Here is a 21105-nt window from a genome sequence, read left to right as displayed (position 1 = left end):
GAAGTCTACACTCTTCAATTCATCCCACAAACTGTTTTATGACCTGGGGCCAGGCAGCTACAATCCTCAGCATGGTGTTCGGTTTCTAAAGAGTCACCTGCGTAGCCTCACCTTCAGCTCCTGGCACAGCCAACACTACAGCTACAGAAACAACACACTGGTCTGAAATGCTTCCTACAAGTCTCTGTCCGACTCCTTTAGCATTACGCACCTTTTCCAATTAATTCTGCTTGATCCTTAAGGACACTTACAACAGAGGGTTAAATGTGGCCGGCATAGGTTAGCCAGTCTGTTTCTCCCACCCCCACCCTTCTCCGTTCTGTCTCAATGACTCCCATTTGCTAGCAGGGCAAAGCCAAAGTCAGCTTTGATGGTATACAGACTATCCCCCAGTTTCACGTCTCTCCGCCACCTTATGCAGCTATATTTGCAGATCTACCCTTGAAGATCCTACTACACAGTCTATGTAGCTCGTTTTACACAGTTCTGCTTGCACCATTCCCTACATGACTGCCCATCGTCTCTACGGCTGCCCAGCTGATTGATTATACAGTGTTAGTTATCTTCCACTAAGCATTCCCAACCTGTATTTTCATCACTGCTTACTATATGTCCTTCCTCTATCTTCTGCCCTCTTCCATTGTTTCTCTTGAGTATTACACCTTGCATATATTCACAGAACCCCCCCATATTTCCTACAGAATCTTAGAAACATATTGTAGTTTGCAAGCTGAGTGTTGTAGAACAATGGCTGAGTGCTCTCCTAACATGTCCTTCAAACTCTCTTTACTTAGCAGAGAACCTAAACACAGTAACTCCTTTATTCTAAATCATCTGCATTTCCCCCATGTTCTGTCTTACCTATATTAGCATAAAGTCTATCAGGGACTTTCTTTTTAAAAGAAAAGAATAGCTGGACATACATCCAATCCCAGCACTTAGGAGCCAGAAGCAGGAAGCTCTATGTGATCTCAGTTCAAGCATCCACATAGGAAGGTTCCAGACCAGCCAGGACTCCACAGTGAGACCCTGACACCCCTGTCCACCCCCCACCACCACAAAAAAAGAAAATAACGGAACATACTTTGGGATACTGTTGTGGACCTAATCGTTTCTTCCCGAGCTGTGACTATGCAAGTGTAACTGTACAAAATAAAGTTAACGTTCACTTTTTAAAATTTTTATTATTTTTAATTATGGGGGGAGGTGAGCCATTGCCTGTGGAGACCAGAGGTGTTGGGTTTCCTGGGAGCTGGACTTACAGACAGTTGGGAACAGTTACTGGGGAACAAATTCTGTAACTCTCCAAGAGTCACACTGCAAATGTCTTAACCAGTGAGCCCTGTCTCTAGCGCCAGTACACACTTTTTTTTTTTTTTTTTTTTTTTTTGTGGTTTTTCGAGACAGGGTTTCTCTGTGTAGCTCTGGTGGCGAATGCCTTTAATCCCAGCACTAGGGAGGCAGAGGCAGGCGGATTTCTGAGTTCGAGGCCAGCCTGGTCTACAGAGTGAGTTCCAGGACAGCCAGAGCTACACAGAGAAACCCTGTCTCAAAAAACGCAAAAAAAAAAAAAAAAAAAAAACCTGGAAAGTCAGGTACGGTGGCGCATGCTTTTAATCCCAGCACTCAGGAGGCAGAGGCAGGCGGATTTCTGAGTTCGAGGCCAGCCTGGTCTACAGAGTGAGTTTCAGGACAGCCAGAGCTACACAGAGAAACCCTGTCTCAAAAAACGCAAAAAAAAAAAAAAAAAAAAAAAAAAAAAAAAAAAAACCTGGAAAGTCAGGTACGGTGGCGCATGCTTTTAATCCCAGCACTCAGGAGGCAGAGGCAGGTGAATTCCTGAGTTTGAGGCCAGCCTGGTCTACAAAGTGAGTACACATTTTTTAAAACACCACTTCGGTCTCTCTAAATTACGAGGAAAATGGTCCCTGTATTATGAGAAACCATGTGGGGCGCCGCTAATCTTCCGGTGCTGAGTCATTTCCTCAGCACCAACTAGTAAACACCTAGTTTGCGCCTGCGCTGGAAATCCCCGCCCCGGGCAGCTCCGCCTCAGGGATGGGGTGATCAGTGTTGAGCCAATCATGGCTTGCTACGTCCGAGGCGGGGAGAATTCCTATAAAAAGGAGGGGCTGGGACTGCCTGGGGTCTCCGGTTGTTGTGAAGCTTATGCTCTCCCTCTCAAGACGCATAAAGCTTGCTGCAGAAGAACCCTATCGTGTGTGGTGTCCTCATTCGCGGGCGATTCAGAGAACACTCACATCTGGTGCCGAAATCCCGGAAAACGAAGAACAGAAGAACATCGCGAGCACCGTCGGAGATCCCTCGGTGACGGGGAGGGTCCAGAACTGCAGGAACTACGTCTCGGAAAGGTATGCCTGAATTTTACCTGACCCTTTCACACTCCCTTCAACTAACTGGGCCGTGGGAGGGATTGCCCGAGGCTTTAATTATCGTCCTCGTGGCCTTGGTTGTATGGTTCCTAGCCCTCTTCTTTTGTGAACATAGAAGGTTGTGTTAAATTGAAGTTCTTAATTGCAGTCTCCTTTAGAGTATCATGGGGGCTTCTCAATCAGTACAAACTTCATTAAAAGAACTTCTCAAAAGAAGGGACCTGAAGCTTGGGGATAGAGTTCTTCGCCGCTTTGTTGAGGAAGTTGATCGAGTAGCTCCCTGGTATGCGGTGTCAGGATCTCTGACGCTGCTGTCATGGAATAAGCTAGGCAACGATCTAGAAACCTGTTCAGACCTCAGGTTGGGAGTTAAGGCCATATGGAAACTAGTTAAGAGTTGTCTTGAAGATGAGGCCTGTGAGGAGGAGCGAAAGAAAGGGCAAAAGGTTTTAGAAGCTATGCAGGAAGGTATGTCAGAATCCGAGCGTAGTGAGAGGATGGGTGTGCGCACAAAAACTGTAAAAAAGGCAAAAAAGGGAAGTGAAAAAGGACCTCCCGGGAGAAATAGAAAGGGAGAGAAGGGGAGCAGCAGGCCCGGGTTATATCCGACCCGAGAACTGGCTGCCCTCCACCTAAGAGATACCTCGGATTCTTCTGAAACCGAGGATAGTAAACTGACCTCGGAGGAAGAGGGCGAGTTAGAAGAAGAAGCAGTTAGATATAAAGGAGAAAGGTATCACCCAGATGAAGGCGGGCGACCTAAGTCAAGTAAGCCCGCGTCCGGTGTCTCCTCTAAGGATAGGAGATTGTTGGCTGCCGCCATTCCCTCCGCTCCCCCACCTTATGAGGCCCGGTCATCCACAACTTCCTTTTTTCCCCAAAAGATCCTCCGCAAGCTACAATTAGCGTTTCCTGTTTATGAACAAGAAGGGGGGAGAATCTACGCTCCTGTAGACTATAGTCAGATAAAAGATCTTGCAGAATCAGTAAGAAAATATGGTCCCAATGCTAATTTTACTGTTATGATTCTTGAAAGAATGGCACAAACTGCCATGACACCTAGTGATTGGCAAATGGTGGTTAAGGCCGCCTTGCCTACTATGGGACAATACATAGAATGGAAAGCCTTGTGGCATGAGGCAGCCCAGTCCCAGGCCAGGGTCAACGCAATAGCCCTTACGCAAGAGCAGCGGGATTGGACATTTGACCTTTTAACAGGCCAAGGCCCGTGGGCCGCAGATCAAATTAATTACCATTGGGGGGCGTACGCCCAGATTTCCAGCACAGCCATACGGGCCTGGAAGTCACTTAATCGCAAGGGAGAAACCACCAATCAGCTTACAAAAATTGTTCAAGGGCCCCAGGAGCCCTTTGCCGACTTCGTCGCACGCATGATGGAGGCGGCAGGAAAAATCTTTGGGGACCCAGAGGGAATAGGACCCTTTATTGAGCAACTGATTTTTGAACAAGCCACCCAGGAATGCAGGAATGCCATTGCTCCTAGAAAATCAAAAGGGTTGCAAGAATGGCTAAGAGTGTGTAGAGAGCTTGGAGGTCCACTTAGCAATACTGGCCTCGCGGCCGCCATCATGTTAGCACAAAAGCATCCTCCACAAAAGAAGACAGGTGAACGGACCTGTTTTAATTGTGGTAAGCCTGGACATTTCAAAAGAGATTGCAAAGCCCCAGACAAGAAAGGGGGGGTTTTGACCCTCTGCACGAGGTGTGGTAAAGGGTACCATAGAGCAGATCAATGTCGCTCAGTGCGAGATATACAGGGAAGGCTTTTGCCTCCATTAAATGTTCCTGCTCCCAATGTGTCAAAAAACGGGTCATTGGGCCCACGGTCCCAGGGCCCTCAAAGATATGGGAACCGGTTTGTCAGAACCTCCGGGATGGCGGAAGAAGCGACCCAGGAAGACCCACAAGGGTGGACCTGCACGCCGCCTCCGACCTCCTACTAATGCCCCAAATGAGTATCCAACCAGTACCTATAGAGCCAATGTCACCTTTGCCCCCTGGGACCATGGGCCTTATCCTCGGACGAGGATCACTCACCTTACGGGGCCTAGTGGTCCATCCTGGGGTTGTTGACCACCTACACTCCCCCGAAATACAGGTCTTATGTTCCAGCCCCAGGGGCGTGTTTTCCATCAGTGCAGGGGATAGGATAGCTCAATTGCTGCTCCTCCCCGACACCCTCTGGGAGGGCTCCCCAGGCCCCAGTCCCAAAACGATGGGGTCGTCAGGAACTGATTCAGCCTACCTTGTTGTATCCCTGAATGAAAGGCCCAAACTCTGCCTCGAAGTAAATGGAAAAAGGTTTGAAGGTATTCTTGATACCGGGGCAGACAAAAGTATTATATCCACGCACTGGTGGCCAAAAGCTTGGCCCACTACAAAATCGTCCCACTCTCTACAAGGCCTGGGATATCATTCATGCCCTGCCATAAGCTCAATGAGTTTGACTTGGAAGGCTCCTGAAGGACAAAAGGGTAAATTTGAACCTTATGTGCTCCCGCTCCCAGTAAACCTTTGGGGGAGAGACATTATGCAACATTTGGGCCTAACCCTGTCCAATGAAAAAATTGTGTTGGGGGAAGGCTTGAATAAGGCAAAAAACATGATGCTAAAGATGGGTTACAGGACAGGCAAAGGATTAGGACGGTCAGAGCAAGGAGGAATTGAGCCTATTTCACCAGTAGGAAATATAGCCCGACAAGGACTGGGTTTTTCCTAGGGGCCATGGGGACGGTTCGGCCTATACCGTGGAAAACAGAGGACCCGGTGTGGGTCCCTCAATGGCCCCTATCCTCTGAAAAAATGGAGGCCGCAATACAATTAGTAAATGAACAACTAAAATTGGATCATATAGAACCTTCTACCTCCCCCTGGAATACTCCCATATTTGTTATTAAGAAAAGATCAGGGAAATGGAGGTTGCTCCATGACCTTAGAGCCATTAATGAACAAATGCATTTGTTTGGCCCTGTGCAAAGAGGCCTTCCTGTGCTCTCCGCCCTGCCCAGGGGTTGGAATTTGATTATAATAGATATTAAAGACTGTTTCTTTTCTATACCTCTATGTCCAATAGATAGGCCCAGATTTGCTTTCACCATACCCTCTGTTAATCACATGGAACCCGATAAAAGGTACCAATGGAAGGTTCTACCACAAGGAATGTCCAACAGCCCTACTATGTGCCAACTTTATGTGCAGGAGGCCCTTTCTCCAGTAAGGGATCAATTTCCCTCGTTAGTCATGCTCCATTATATGGATGACATCCTTCTGTGCCACAAGGACCTTGGCCTGCTTCAAAGGGCCTACCCCCTTTTACTTAAAACTTTGAGTCAATGGGGACTTCAAATAGCTGTAGAAAAGGTCCAAATTTCAAATACTGGACAGTTCCTGGGTACCATGGTGACACCAAATAACATCATACCTCAAAAATTAGAGATAAGAAGGGACCACCTCCATACCCTAAATGATTTTCAGAAATTGTTGGGGGACATTAACTGGCTTAGACCCTTTTTAAAAATCCCCACTTCGGAATTAAGATCTTTGTTCAATATCTTAGAAGGAGATTCGCACATCACGTCCCCCCGAACATTGACTCCAGCTGCTGATCTGGCCCTGCAAAAGGTGGAAATAGCCCTGACACAAGCGCAGTTGCTCCGTATCGAAGAATCACAACCCTTTAGTCTGTGTGTCTTACAAACTGCCCATTTGCCAACTGCCGTTCTTTGGCAGAATGGGCCCCTGCTATGGGTTCACCCAAATGTATCCCCAGCAAAAATAATACATTGGTATCCTGAAGCCATAGCTCAGCTTGCACTCAGAGGCTATAAAGCGGCCATCACCCATTTCGGGCGTAGCCCCCACCTCTTGGTGGTGCCTTATACCTCTGTGCAAGTTCAGACCTTGGCCGCCACATCTAATGACTGGGCTATACTAGTTACAACTTTCCCTGGAAGCATAGACAATCACTATCCCAAACACCCGATCCTACACTTTGCCCAAAGCCAGTCAATTGTGTTCCCGCAGGTAACGGTAAGAAACCCAATTAAGGAAGGGCTCATGGTGTATACCGATGGCTCCAAGAATGGTGTAGGGGCCTTTGTGGTCAATGGCAAAATATGTTCCAAACAATATAAAGAAGCATCACCTCAAGTAATAGAGTGTCTAGTGGTTCTGGAGGTATTAAAAACCTTCTCTGAACCCCTCAATATTGTGTCAGATTCTAGTTATGTAGTAAATGCAGTAAACTTGCTGGAGGTGGCTGGAGTAATCAAACCCTCTAGCACTTTAGCACAAATTTTTCAAGAAATACAATCAGTGTTGCTTCAAAGAAAATTCCCAGTTTTCATCACTCATATCAGGGCTCATTCAGGCCTACCTGGCCCCATGTCCCTGGGTAATGACTTGGCAGACAAAGCCACCAAATTAATAGCCACAGCCCTGTCATCCTCTGTGGAAGCTGCAAAAGGATTCCACAATCGCTTTCATGTAACGGCAGAAACGTTGCGCCGTCGCTTCTCCTTGACTAGGAAAGAAGCTCGTGACATCGTCACTAGCTGCCAAAATTGCTGTGAATTTCTGCCCCTCCCTCATGTGGGGATCAACCCCCGCGGCGTTCAGCCTTTACAAATATGGCAAATGGATGTCACACATGTCCCCTCCTTTGGCAAATTACAATATCTTCATGTGTCCGTTGATACCTGCTCTGGCATTATTTTTGCATCTCCCCATGTGGGAGAAAAGGCAACACATGCGATCCAACACTGCCTCGAGGCTTGGAGCGCTTGGGGACAACCTAAATTTATTAAAACTGATAACGGACCAGCTTATACTTCACAAAAATTTCAAAGCTTTTGTCGCCAAATGGGAGTAACGCATCTAACTGGTATCCCATATAACCCACAAGGTCAAGGCATTGTTGAGAGAGCACATCGGACCCTTAAATCTTATGTTGTTAAACAAAAAGGGGGCGCTGATGAAGCTATACCCCGTACGCCAAAAGTGTCTGTGTCATTGGCACTATTCACCCTCAATTTTTTAAATCTTGATGCACATGGCCGTACTGCGGCAGAACGACATTGTTCTGAACCAACTAGACCCAAAGAATTAATAAAATGGAAAGATGTCTTAACCAACAAATGGAGAGGCCCGGATCCTATTCTAATAAGATCCAGGGGAGCTGTTTGTGTTTTCCCGCAGAACGAACAAAATCCATTCTGGGTCCCAGAAAGACTAACACGATCAATACCCCAAGATGATGAAGATCGCCCTGCTGATATTGGGAATCACCCTGCCCCTGCAAGTGACATCCAAACGGGAGGAGATCCGATGGGGAATAATGTCGACGTTCCCGCTGCCAATGCCAGTGACACATGATGCGCAAGTATTCCCCCGCTTGTTTGTGACCGAAGATACCTTAGGTTTACCATATTTACCATGGGACCCACAAGCTGAACGGGTAATAGATAATAGAACCTTTATATTTAAAGGGAGCTTGTGTTTCATCAGCGGCAACCCATCAAATTACTGTATTGGGTTATTGTCACAGGTCTCTACACTCATTTCCAATGTATGGGCCGCTAATGGAACCCACTGGTGTGCAAATGCAACTTCAATTATAGCAGTTTGGCCTAAAAGCATTATCCAACTTGTTAAACAACCCAAATTGGCACCCTTTTGCTCTACTAAGGAAGAGACATTGTCAATCTTACCATGGTCCGGTTGCCAATCTCGCAGAACAGGGACTATTGGGAATCACTTTACCTTTTCTCCCCCTCTGGCCAATGGATCATTCCATATTGCAAAACTCAATGGTCTGGATAACCCCAGGGCCACCGGCAACCCTTTTGATTTGTGGTTGCTGTGCGGCCTTAATGGCAGTTGCACAGATTTAACCCCCATAGGCTTTGTGCAAGGAGCACGTATTAGAAAGGGGGTATTGTGCTCACAGTCATTTGGCGATGAGTCCCCCTGGGCCTTCCAACAGACTAAGGATTTTGGGCCGGTGCCTGTATGCGTTTGGCCCCCTTTTTTATGGGTAGTTAGTAATTCCACCAGCTCACATGATTCTAGTCAGTTAAATTGTAGTGAGAATGCCTGTTATTATGTGATGTGCTGGAATGCTACTAAATTTCCTTTAGCTTTGATAATGCGCTTGCCCCGATTTATTCCGGTCCCGGTGGTGGCGCCCAGCTCTTTGGCCTTGTTTAGAGAAAAAAGAGATTTTGGAGTATCGGCAGTTATAGTTGGTACCTTAGCGGCAGTGGGGATCACTGCCTCGGTTACCGCCTCTGCGTTAGCCTTGAGCGGGACAATACAAACGGCCGATACCATCAACCAACTCTCGGCCTCAATCACTGTAGCCATGGATAAGGGGCATTTCGCATACTCCCAATTACAGGGGGGTCTGTTATTGGTGAACCAACGTATAGACTTGGTTCAAGAACAAATAGACATTCTTTGGCAAATTGCCCAATTGGGATGTGAAATGAAACTGCCAGGCCTCTGTATTACCTCCATACAATTTAAAAATTTTACCCGTGCTGCAAACCTTTCTAAGAATTTGTCCTTACAGCTGAGAAATAATTGGTCGATGGAATTTGATCAGACTCTCCAAGAGCTTCGGATGGCTATAGTAGAGATCAACTCCACGCGACTTGATTTTTCCCTGACTGAAGGCTTCGCGTCCTGGATTTCATCGGCCTTCTCTTATTTTAAAGAATGGGTGGGGGTGGGCTTATTCGGAATCCTCCTCTGCTTTGGACTAGCACTTAGCTTATGGTTAATTTGCAAATTATATAAGAAAAATAATAGAGACAAAATTATGATATCCCAGGCGCTTGCTGCCCTGGAGCAGGGGCAATCTGCACAGGTATGGTTGGCGGCGCTTAAACAAAATTGATTTGCACCACTGGTCGCTGGCTGCCCACGCTTTAGCGGGTGAGCTTCAGCAGCCCTAGAGGATTGTAGAGCAATGCATCGCACAGGTGGTCCCCCCGTCCCACCTGGGGAATATGCCGTCTAGTGGGGGTTTCCTGCCCTAGTCTTCCCCTCCTCGAAAAAATGGCAGAGGGACAGGTCGGAGCAACTTCGGGTCCCACTCAAGCCTAGTTGTTGCTTGCGGACATAGTTCTTACATCTCTGAGTAAGAGGATTCGGCCAATGTTCCCGTCCTCTCATACTGGGTGTCCAGTTGGTTTTATTAGACAAAAAAGGGGGAGATGTGGGGCGCCGCTAATCTTCCGGTGCTGAGTCATTTCCTCAGCACCAACTAGTAAACACCTAGTTTGCGCCTGCGCTGGAAATCCCCGCCCCGGGCAGCTCCGCCTCAGGGATGGGGTGATCAGTGTTGAGCCAATCATGGCTTGCTACGTCCGAGGCGGGGAGAATTCCTATAAAAAGGAGGGGCTGGGACTGCCTGGGGTCTCCGGTTGTTGTGAAGCTTATGCTCTCCCTCTCAAGACGCATAAAGCTTGCTGCAGAAGAACCCTATCGTGTGTGGTGTCCTCATTCGCGGGCGATTCAGAGAACACTCACAAAACCACATTTTGAAAAAGACAGCAAATTCAGCTATTGTAACTTGTTTCTAGATTCTCTGTGATTTGTTTGTTTTCTTTGGTTTTGTTTTGAGAGACAGGATTTCTATTTAGCCCTGGCTATCCTGGAACCCGCTCTGTAGCAAGGCTGACTTCAGACTCACAGAGCTCTGCCTCCAGAGAGCTGGGACTAAAGGTGTGTGCCACCACCAGCTGGCTTCTGATACTTCGTTTTAAAATTTACTTAACAGCAACTGCTATTAAACTAACCTATCTCTCTTGGGTCTATGGGACACTCTGAAAAACAAGAAGCACTCTACTGACTGAAGACCTCTGAAAATGCTAACACCACTAACAGGAGTTCTTCATTTTGAAGAAGACATCCAGGACCTTGAAATCATCGAGATAATTCCTACTACAGAAAGTGATGGGACCTTTCCTTAAAGTGCTGTCTGAACACTAAACCGAAAGTAGGCCTATAACTTATCACTGAGTACTTTGTCAGTAACTGCCAAGTATGGGTAATGCTACCCAAAGCACCAGTGTTAGCCCACCCCCGTTCCATCAACACCACCAAAGCTGGGCAGTGCAACAGCTCAATGCCCACACTATAGCACTTCTGTCACAAGCACAGACCTCCAATGAAAACAGCTGTGATTCCTAAGAACCTTAGGGTATGCACGCTGCTCTCTCTGGAAGAATCCTTGTAATAATCTCCAAACTTGAACCAGCCCTACCTACTTCAGGAGACTGGAAAGTGGAATAATTCGTCAAACCTGTTTCACAGCGACATATTTAAAAGATGGAAAAAGAAAGCTGGCCTCGACTAAGGACACTCTGGCTTGAAAACGCCGTTGAGAATGGAGTTCCTAACTCCAGATCTGGCAGAACACTTCTGAACCCTGGAACAAGTACCACTGCAATCAGGGTCGTCCCCTTGCCCAACGCCTGCCACGGGCGACAACAGGAGCTGTTCCCCGACTCTACCCGGCAAACACGGAGACAGGTGGGCGAGCCAGATGCGCGAGGCAGATGCGACCCATAAACCGGAAGGCTGCGTCAGGCCAGTCCCCGGCCGCAGCTCCGGCCAGGTGTGGCCCGCAGGGATGCCCCGAGGCCTGGAAGGTCCGAGGAAGCAGCTGGACTCGCAACTAGCCCCTGGGTCCCAGAGCAACACAGGACACACCCGGATGCTCCCAAGGAGGCCTGTCGGGCAGGCGGCGTGACCCACCCCAAGGGAGCAAGCTCCGGGGTGAAGCCTTCACGGACAACGTAAGGCGGGGCGGCCACGCCCCCCACCCCCAACTCCCATTCGGAGCCCGGGATCCCAATCCCAGCACGCTGCGTGACAGGCGCGGGCGCGAGGCCGGGCGCCCGACGGCTCCCACGGACACCGCCGCAGCGCTGCGACCCCCGCGAGCGTCCGCTCCCCGCCACTGACCAGTGCCTGCCGCCGAGCGACCGTCCGCTCCGCTGCAGCCGCCGCCGCCTCCTCGCACTCACGCTTCCGCCACAACCGCCGCCTCCTGCGCTGCACCCCCGGCCGGCCGCAGGAGCCCCATTCCCACCCCGCCCAGCCTTCGCCTGTTTACAATGATTGGGACAGAACAGGACGAGCCGGCCCAGCGCGCACGCGCACGCCCTCCTCCCGCCGCAGCCGGCTTCCCGGGTCCTCGGCTCCTTGGCCGTGACGGCTAGGGCCGGCTGGGGCAAACGCCCCGCGTCCTCGCGTGGGGCACGCCGGGAGTTGTAGTTCTAGTAAACCCGACACCCCGCTGCTGTAGGGCCCTTGTCTTGGACATAAACCACAACGCCCAGAAAGCATCGCGCCTCCCGAGCTGGAACTCGTTAGGGGGGAACAGGGAACGCGCGAGAGGATGCGCCTAACGCTAAGGCTCTGCAGGCGCCTGCGCAGTGTTCTGGGGAGCGAGTGGAACACACACACCTACCGGAGCGAATCCCTGTGAAAACAGTGTGGGAGCCCTGCGGAGCTCTGCTGGAAAGAAAGCGCGTTCCTCCCCAAGCTCTGGCCTGATGTCCGCAGCTACTGAGAGTGACACTTTTCCCCCAGCGTCTGCGTACTTTAAGTGGTTCCAACCAGTTAAACCAGCCTGGGCTGCTGACCCACCCCGCCTCTGGGCGGAGCACCTTGCTGGCCTTCTTTGGGCGGAGATCTTTCTTTGGAGAATTCTTGCCTGGGGGTTTGGAGAAAGGAGGCTTCTGGAGCCAGGGCTGGGCAATCCGCAGGACCCCTGAAGTCTGTTGGCTTGCGGGGAACTGCTGGCTCCCACCCACTTTCCTCCGCAGTTAGCAATCCATACCCGAGTTAAAGCTGCACAGCATCACGTTCAGCTCACAAATAGAAACAGCTGCGTATCCTCCAGAAGTCCCCCACGAAGGACAGAAAAAGTGTTGGCTGGTGCATACTGTAATAAACAGCAGTCCCTGGAATTATTCTGGGTTTATAACATTGGCAGTCAGAAGAGAGATGAGATTTCTAGTGTCTGCTTCTTCACTGATCCATCGTGTGCTACGCTCCCAAGCCATCTTTGCTCAAATATGACAAGTCCATCCCCTTGTGCAAAAGAGTCACTCCCAGTGGAACACTGAGGTCCTAGAGGGACCTTTCCACAACCCCTGTAGCAATAAAACAGCCTCCACGAGAAGATGGCCTGTGAGTACGCCAGTTAAATTACTCCTTCCTGCCGACAGTTCTGATTTGGCTAAGGGATAAGCACTGCCTGAGCGGGGCTTTATGGAGCCTTCCCTGAAATTGACATATGGGATAATGAGGTGGGGAAAGAGGCTTTTTTTTTTTTTAACTGAGTAATTTACGTGTAACATCACATGGCTCGTCCACCGTGGAAGTGAATGAGGCTGAAAGCAGAGAAGTGGGGGACATAGCAAGGGAGAGGGAAAAGCAAGAGTGAAGACTGACTCCCTTCTGAGCCGTAGTTTCTGCAGAGCCTTAAGTGCCGCGTTTACGTGAGCCAATCCAGGAATAATCTATGCACACTTTTTTATTATTTATTTGTGCTAATGGAGGTGCAAATATAGAGCATTATTTATGGGCTGTTTCTCAGCATTCTTCCCTCCCCCTTAAGGAACACCACATAACCATTTCCGCTGGTAACTGTTTTCGAACTAGGCATCATGTCCAACCAGAGCCAATAACCCACAGAGACAGACTGAAGCTTCCACTAAACCGAAGCTTCCTCTCTGTTCTGGCACAGTGAAGTACTTGAGGTCTACAAAAGGAGGAACCATTTTTGTCTCCTATCAGGGAAAAGCTAAACAGAAGAGAACTCAGGGAGAGGATGAAGCTAATAATGTTAAACAAATGCAATGTGTTCCGGGACAGAAGGTAGGCAGGTCTATTTGCTGTCCGTTATAAAAAGTTTGGGTTTGTTTGTTTGTTTGTTTGTTTGTTTTTCAGTTCTACAGATTGAACCTAGGGTCTTAGCCATGCTAGGCAAACACTGGGCTACAGCTCTAGCACAAGACTTCCTGATCCAAACATTCTTCAGCTATGATGCAAACCGTTTGCCTGTGCAACATCCATCTGAACTGACTTGCATCATCGCCCCCATGGGACTGAGGAGAAGGAGAGCAGATGTGAACATAAAACTTGTTGCTCTACTCGTAGGCTGCGGCCCTTTAATTCAGTCCCTCATGGTGTGGCAACCCCAACCAAAACATTATTTTCATTGCTACTTCATAACTGTAATTTTGCTACTGTTACGATTTGTAATGTAAATATCTATGTTTTCCTGTGGTGTTAGGTGACCCCTGTGAAAAGGTCGTTTGACTCCAGGGGGCGGTGACCCACAGTTTGAGAACCACTGTTCTACAAGGGAAAAGGTGCTAGTCCTGTCCCAGAAGTCTGATAACCTTCATTAACACCCATGATCTTTGGCAGGCTAATGTATGAGCACTTTAAGTGTGATCAAAGTTTAGCTCCTTCCCAGTTATTGGCACTTTTTAATCTAATAATTGACTTAGTCACATGAAATATGTACGACGCTTCCTTTCCATATGCCACCCCTTATCCCAGCACACACACGTCATGTACATGCAAACAAACTTTTTTTTTATCTCCCCCAATACACCTACTTTAGTAATTTGGATTACAACGATATTCAGTATTTACAGGAATAAAGCTACAAATGCTATTTACAAGCACAGTTCAGTTGTGTGTGTGTGTGTATGTGAATGTGTATGTGTTAGTTAAGACCAAGAAGGTACTCCAAAGTTTGATAGACCACTATGGGGATACCTGCACAAATTAAAACTGATAATGCTCCCTCATATGTCTATAATGAGAAGCAACAATTCTTTGAATATTACAATATAAAACATGTTAACTGGTATACCACATAATCCCATAGGATAAGCAGTTACAGAAAGAGCCAACTGTACCTTAAAAGAGATGCTTATTAAACAAAAACGGAGAGCAAAAATCCCCAAGGGCCAACTAAACAATGTGTTGCTAACTCTCAATTTTCTTAATGTTGGTGAAAAAGGAACAGCAGCAGCTGAGACTCACTGGGTTATCGAAAAAAAAAAAAAAAAAAAAAAACCTGAGGAACTGGGCCAACCAATATACCATGAGGATGTGTTGACATTAGAATGGAAACCTGCAATAGTGCTAAGATGGGGGTGTGATTATGCTTATGTATCTACAGAGAATGAAAAACTATGGATACCAACAAAACTTATAAAGATTAGGTCTGACCAGGGAAAACCTCTGATCGGCTGAGACATAAATGTCTTCACAAAAAATATCCCAGGTGATTCACTCTCACAGACTGTCTCAGTTACTGATTTCTCTCCAAAGTGCATGTAAGTCAAGTTCAAAAGGGCTAGCCGTACTGATAGATCTCACAAAGACTGGAAAGACACAGAGAGTGGCCAATAAATGCTACAGCTAGCTTTTTCCAAGTAACCATGTTCTTCTTCCTTGGGACCTCTAGAGGAATTCTTCACCCCAGTTCAGCAGAAGCAATTTTACAAAGATCATCACCCTAGCCCCTTAAATCAAGGTGAATAGGTGTGGTCATTTGATGTATTATAATTGTTATCATCTAGGATGGAAGGTTGTTATTGGTTATGATCAGGGATTGATAGGAATTTAGAAGTGTTTTGTTTGAATTATTGTATATCAATAGAAATTTAAGGTTTTTTGTTTAACTAGTTGTCTTAGTCAGGGTTTCTATTCCTGCACAAACATCATGACCAAGAAGCAAGTTGGGGAGGAAAGGGTTTATTCGGCTTACACTTCCACATTGCTGTTCATCACCAAAGGAAGTCAGGACTGGAACTCAAGCAGGTCAGAAAGCAGGAGCTGATGCAGAGGCCATGGAGGGATGTTCTTTACTGGCTTGCCTCCTGGCTTGCTCAGCCTGCTCTCTTATTGAACCAAGACTACCAGTCCAGAGATGGTCCCACAAACAAGGTGCCTTTCTCCCTTGATCACTAATTGAGAAAATGCCTTACAGCTGGATCTCATGGAGGCATTTCCTCAACTGAAGCTCCTATCTCTGTGGTAACTCCAGCTGTGTCAAGTTGACACAAAACTAGCCAGTACACTAGTGGTTATTGATAGAAATTTAATATTGTTTTGTCTGAAGTATTGTATATTGATAGAAATTTAAGGTTGTTTTGTTAGCTTAGTTGATTATATTGTACACGTGTCATTTATTGGAAATGTGATGGTTCTTACAATTATTTCTATTGTGCATAGATTGCTAATGATAAAGAAAAAGACAATTCTTAAACAGAAAGGGGGATATGAAGTGGAAACTCCTAGTGTCTTTGGAAAGTTATATGTTTTGCTGGAGCACACAGGTTAAAGGCTGTCTTGCTAAAGCAAACAAACACGTGGAAGTTTTCCTGAATCAGACACAGAATAAAGAATCTTTTGATACAGCAAATACAGAAAGGACCCAGGATGAAGGAGTATAAATATGACCCCACAGACCGTGGGAGCCGAGCACTGGGCTCTGGTTTGCTATTCTCTGCCTTGCTGTTCTTCACTAACAACACGCATGCATTGGTTCGCCTTACATAGTGTTGTTGAGTTCAATTTGTGGTAATGCTGCCATTGAGTAAAACTCGACCAAGAACTACTTGTGAGGTTCCTGCGGCAGCTTGCTACTTCAGTAGTCTTGCCTCAGGCTGGTTGGGGAGCCTTGTGGTTCCTTCAGGATTGAACTACAGCTGCTGGTTCATGCCTGGTGTCTGCCTGCCAAGAGGACTGGTCTGCGGATGCTGGGTTGTATTTCTTATTTCCTACAGGACCGAACTACTGCCAAAGAAGATCCAGTTCATCCCCAAAGAACTATTGCTGAACAAGTCCACTCTCCCTATATCCTAATAACTTTTCTCTTCCACCACCTCTTCTGGGTGATGGGCTAGAGGAGAGGTTGAACCCTTATTAAAAGTAGGTCGCAAAAAAAATGTATGCCTACAAACCACCCTATCCATCTACCAGACTGTACTATTAAAGGGTCCAGGAAAAACCTGCTGAGAAACTTTGTTATTTTTCTGATAATTTGTGTTTGTTTGTTCTGCCCCTTTGTCTTTTCCCATTTCTTCCTTTTCTATATTTTAGTAATATTTTGAGATTTTTTTAAAAAAAAATTTCACTTTTTGTTTTCCCTCTCTTACATCTGCCTGATTTTGTTTCCCTTTTTCTTCTCTTTGTTGTGAAACCCCATGGTTTCTACCTTGTGCTTCTTTTTGTCCTTTATGATGTTTTCTCCGTTCCTCTTGGTCATTCTCTCATTTGTCTTTCCCTTTCCTTTTACATGTTACCTACCATCTTCCTCGGCATCAATCAATTACTATTATTAATTTATGCTACATAATATTTGAGTTCATAGCTTCTCTGTATGGTCGCCATTTCCTGCATCCCTGGTAGTACAGCAGCACTACTCAGAGTATATTCTATCTGGTGTGTTACGTTGTAGACCTTATAGTGACTTCTGCTCACTTAGCAGTAATGGGAGCTGTGCCCTCAAGAGAAGATTTCCAGACAAAACCAATAGATAGTTATACCAAAAGATGTGCTAATCACAGCACAGAAACACACAATATCAGGATAATATGGGTCCTCCAAAGATCATGAATCCGAAGACATGCTAGATAAAGAACTCAAAAGTCTACTTGGGGGGGGGGGCTGGAGAGATGGCTCAGTGGTTAAGAGCACTGACTGCTCTTCCAGAGGTCCTGAGTTCAATTCCCAGCAACTACATGGTGGCTCACAACCATCTGTAATGAGATCTGATGCCCTCTTCTGATGTGTCTGATGACAGCTACAGTGTACTTACATATAATAAATAAATAAATCTTAAAAAAAAGTCTACTTGGAAAAGTTAACAATGACTCCAAGAGGATCAAGTAAGTGAGCGGATACAGTTAAGAAATCAGTGCTGGATCCAGAGAAGAAATGTGGCAGCTTTGATGAGAAAGTCAGTGGCAGATGAAATTCAACATGGAAACAGGTTTTTAAGGAAAAAAAAAATGAACAGATGGGCGGGGGGGGTGTGCAGTGCATACCTTTTATCCCAGCAATGGGGAGGCAGAGCTAGGCAGATCTCCAGCTAAGAGATCAATGTGGTCTGCAGAATTGATTCCAGGACAGCCAAGGCTACCCAGAGAAACCCTATATTCAAAACAACAACAACAACAAAACAAGCAAATAAAGTATGTTTTGAATGAAGATCTCAGTAAATCTGGGGCTTGAGAGAGAGCTCAGCAGCTAAGAGTACTTGCTGCTCTTCCAGAGGGCATGGCAAGCTCGGGGCCAGTTATATCAGCACCCACAACAGGCAGCTCACAGCTGCCTCTGACTCTAGTTCCAGAGGACCCGGTGCCATCTCCTGGCCTCTGTGAGCCCCTTCACACTCTCAGCATACACTCCCATAGATACATACACATAGATAAAAAGAAAAATCAAGAAATCAAATAAAAACTACAATGGAAGCAAAACTGAGGACATTCTGTAGCTTGTCTTTGCTAATTATGGGTTCTTTTATCCACCCCTTATTCCCACCCCCTCAACCATGGTTTCACCCCTAACACTAGATAGGGGAGGAAAGAAGGATGGAGGAGGGGAAGAGAGAGGGGGAGGTGTCACCGAGTCTAATCTCTTTCCCTTTGCTTCATCTTGAACATGACTTAGTAGTCACTTGACACCATAACCATCTTCCCTGAATGAACAACAACCTTGCCTCTGGGGACCCTAGCATTTATATACCCTCTGAAAAGTTCCCAGGATTTCAAATGTCACACAGTTGCAGAAACTATCTGCAGCTGGCAAAACCTTGTGTCTGCTAGAACATGAGACAAATCATAGCTGGCACACAGCCCCACATCCCTACACCGGAGGTTGTTTGTTTTTTAAGCACATACTTATGGTATTTATGTGTTAAAAAAAAGAAAAGAAAAGAAATTCCAAAATTGTTACCTCATTTTACCCCTTCTGTTTTTGTTTTGTTTTGTTTGGTTTTTTTTGGTTTTTCGAGACAGGGTTTCTCTGTGTAGTCGTGGCTGTCCTGGAACTCACTCTGTAGCCCAGGCTGGCCTCGAACTCAGAAATCCACCTGCCTCTGCCTCCGAGTGCTGGGATTAAAGGCGTGCGCCACCACGCCCGGCACCCCTTCTGTTTTAAGACATTAATTATGCTGTGTGTATCAGGAAATTATAAACAGAGACATTTTCAATGAAGTAAGTGCTTTGGGGTTACTGGTCAAGCTTTTCAGGAGATCTCTCCTGCCCAGATAGAATCTTTGTCAGTTGTGATGGTATCCACAGCTTTTCATTTCCTGTGGAAATATAAACAAATTTGTATCCCCAGTATGAAACTTTTCCGGGCTGTTATTCTGATGTTAGCACATCCTAATAGTATATAGGCTGACTTAATTCCTCAGGTTTGTTTTTCTATAACCTAGTGTCTCTTGGCTGCTGTTGTTCCTTTCTCATTAACATTCAGAAAATTTAAAGTTAGCAGGGTACTATTTAGTCTATCCTAGGGGGGTCTTTATTCCTCTTTTTTGTTTTATAAGCATTTCCTTTAAGGTGTTATTAGATCTTTCTACAACTGCTGTCCTGTAGGATTAAGTGATGTGCCTGTAATGTGCTCTATATTATAATGTGCAAAGAATTCCTTCATCTTTCTGGATTCATATGCAGAGACACCATCAGTCTTAATTTGTACAGGTATCTCCATAGTAGCTATTATTTCCAGTAAATGTGTAATTACAGAATCAGCCTCTTGGCACTCAAAGCAGCTGCCCATTGAAACCCTGAGTATGTGTGTGTCAGTGATATGGTGTACAAACTTCAGTTTTCCCATTCTACAAATGAAACACATCCATCTGTCCGACTCCATCTTTTTTCGTACCCTAGGGTTACTTCTAGTGTATAATGGAGTTTAATTATTCAGAGAGCAAATAGAACATTTTTCTCATAATTTCCTTAACCCGTTGCCAGGTGGTAGAGTTGATTTTTAATTTTTTACTGTTAACATAGTGTTTTTCATGAAATTCCAAGGCTTCTATACATTTCCTATTGATAATTGGTCAATTTCTTCATTTTATCGGGCTGATGGATCTGGCAAACCTATATGAGACTGAATATGGATGATGTGTAATGAATAATTTCTAATTCTGATTGCCCGTTGCAGCTGTATGAATAACAAGGTTAATTCTGAATTTTCAGGAATAAGTTAGGCAGTTTCTACATGCAGAACAACTCTTTCTGCATGTTGCAAGTCAGTAATGATATTAAGAGATTCAGTAAAATCTAAGACCATAAGGTTTGCATACAACCCTAATTTTTTTTTTCACTGAAGTATATGGGCTTTGAATTACTTTGCTCATTTTCTCTAACTTGTAACCTGCCATTCCCAACTTATTTGCATCAGTATAGAATGTTGGTGCTTCGAGAATTGGTGTTCCTTTTACGATACATGGGAGAATCCAATTAGTTTTTTTTATAAAATGAAGATGCTTGGTTTTAGGATGTTTGCTGTTAATTCCTCCTAAATAGTTGCTACAAGCTCTTTGCCAATCTTCATTGATCACCTATAGTGACATAATCTCAGCGTTAGTATCAGGCACTACAATTTCTTCTGGGTCTGTTCCTGTCCATTGACACCAGTTGATTCTACCTTTTATGATTAAATCAGAAAAAAAATTTTATGTAAGTCTTTAGTTTTTTTCATGTCGTGTGCTAAGAGAATCCATCCCATAATGCTATCTTCCCTTTGCGTAATGAGCCCAGTAGGAGAATGATTTGAGGGCAAAATAACCAAAATCAATTACTATCATAGGCCATGCCTTATGTAATAAAGAAGGTAATGGAATTCCAAGCTGTAATGGTCTTCTGATTGGTTGAATTACTCTACTCAATGTTCTTAGATCTCATAGCATTCTCCATTTTCCCAGTTTCTTTTTAATGTCAAACAGGAATTCCATGGGCTGGTAGAGTTTTCTATATGTTGAGCCTCCACCTGCTCTTTTACCTGCTGCTCAAGTGCCTGCAATTTTCCTTTAGTTATTGGCCATTGCTCTATACACACAGGCTTATCAGTCAACCATTTTAAGGATAGAGCCATAGGTATTTCAGCAGTGGCCACTTTTATTAACTTGGAAATTCAATCCCTTCTATGTCCTGTGTTTGGACAAACTGGCACAGTCTGGGGTTGGTCTTTTCTATTCTTTTCTTTCTCTTCTTTTTTCTTTCTTTTTTTTATGACTTATATCAATACCTTCTGCAGGATTATCTTCCACTTCACACCTTATTTCATCTTGAGGTGTCTTAGGGATTATAGAAATATTAATCTGAGTACTTCACTCTTGTAAAAGATTGCTCCTCTATAAATTCATAAGTATGTCAGCCACATAAGGCCTTAACTTTCCTATTTGATCTCTGTCCCACACATTTAACACATAGCACAGTTTGTTTTATCTGAGATAACTTTTCAATTCCTAGAAACTGGGCATAAGCCTTTTGATGCTGCCATTCTGAATTTCAAGATTTTTGTGAAGCGATGGTTAAACAAGCTCCTCCTTCCACCAAACCTATTTTCAATTCACTTCGTTGCAATTTTGATTTAGGCCTCTGATCGCTAACAGAACACACGTTTTCCAGGA

At 45.6% G+C, this 21105-nt stretch overlaps 1 protein-coding gene across 1 annotated transcript in view; it reads right to left on the bottom strand.

Annotated features, from left to right (window-relative positions):
* The window catches only part of Ralbp1 (ralA binding protein 1), a 50452-nt gene extending 38828 nt beyond the window's left edge, over nucleotides 1-11624 (bottom strand). The window contains exon 1 of the mRNA XM_021149352.3: nucleotides 11388-11624. The gene's annotated coding sequence lies outside the window, so the exon portion shown is untranslated. The remainder of the gene's footprint in view (nucleotides 1-11387) is intronic.
* Between the last annotated feature and the right edge of the window lie 9481 nt (nucleotides 11625-21105).

Source organism: Mus caroli, unplaced genomic scaffold, assembly GCF_978045245.1.
Source record: "Mus caroli unplaced genomic scaffold, Mus_caroli_1 scaffold_18, whole genome shotgun sequence".
Classification (NCBI taxonomy): domain Eukaryota; kingdom Metazoa; phylum Chordata; class Mammalia; order Rodentia; family Muridae; genus Mus; species Mus caroli.
The sequence above is the reverse complement of the archived record's forward strand: the minus strand, read 5'-3'. Positions and strand labels throughout refer to the sequence as shown.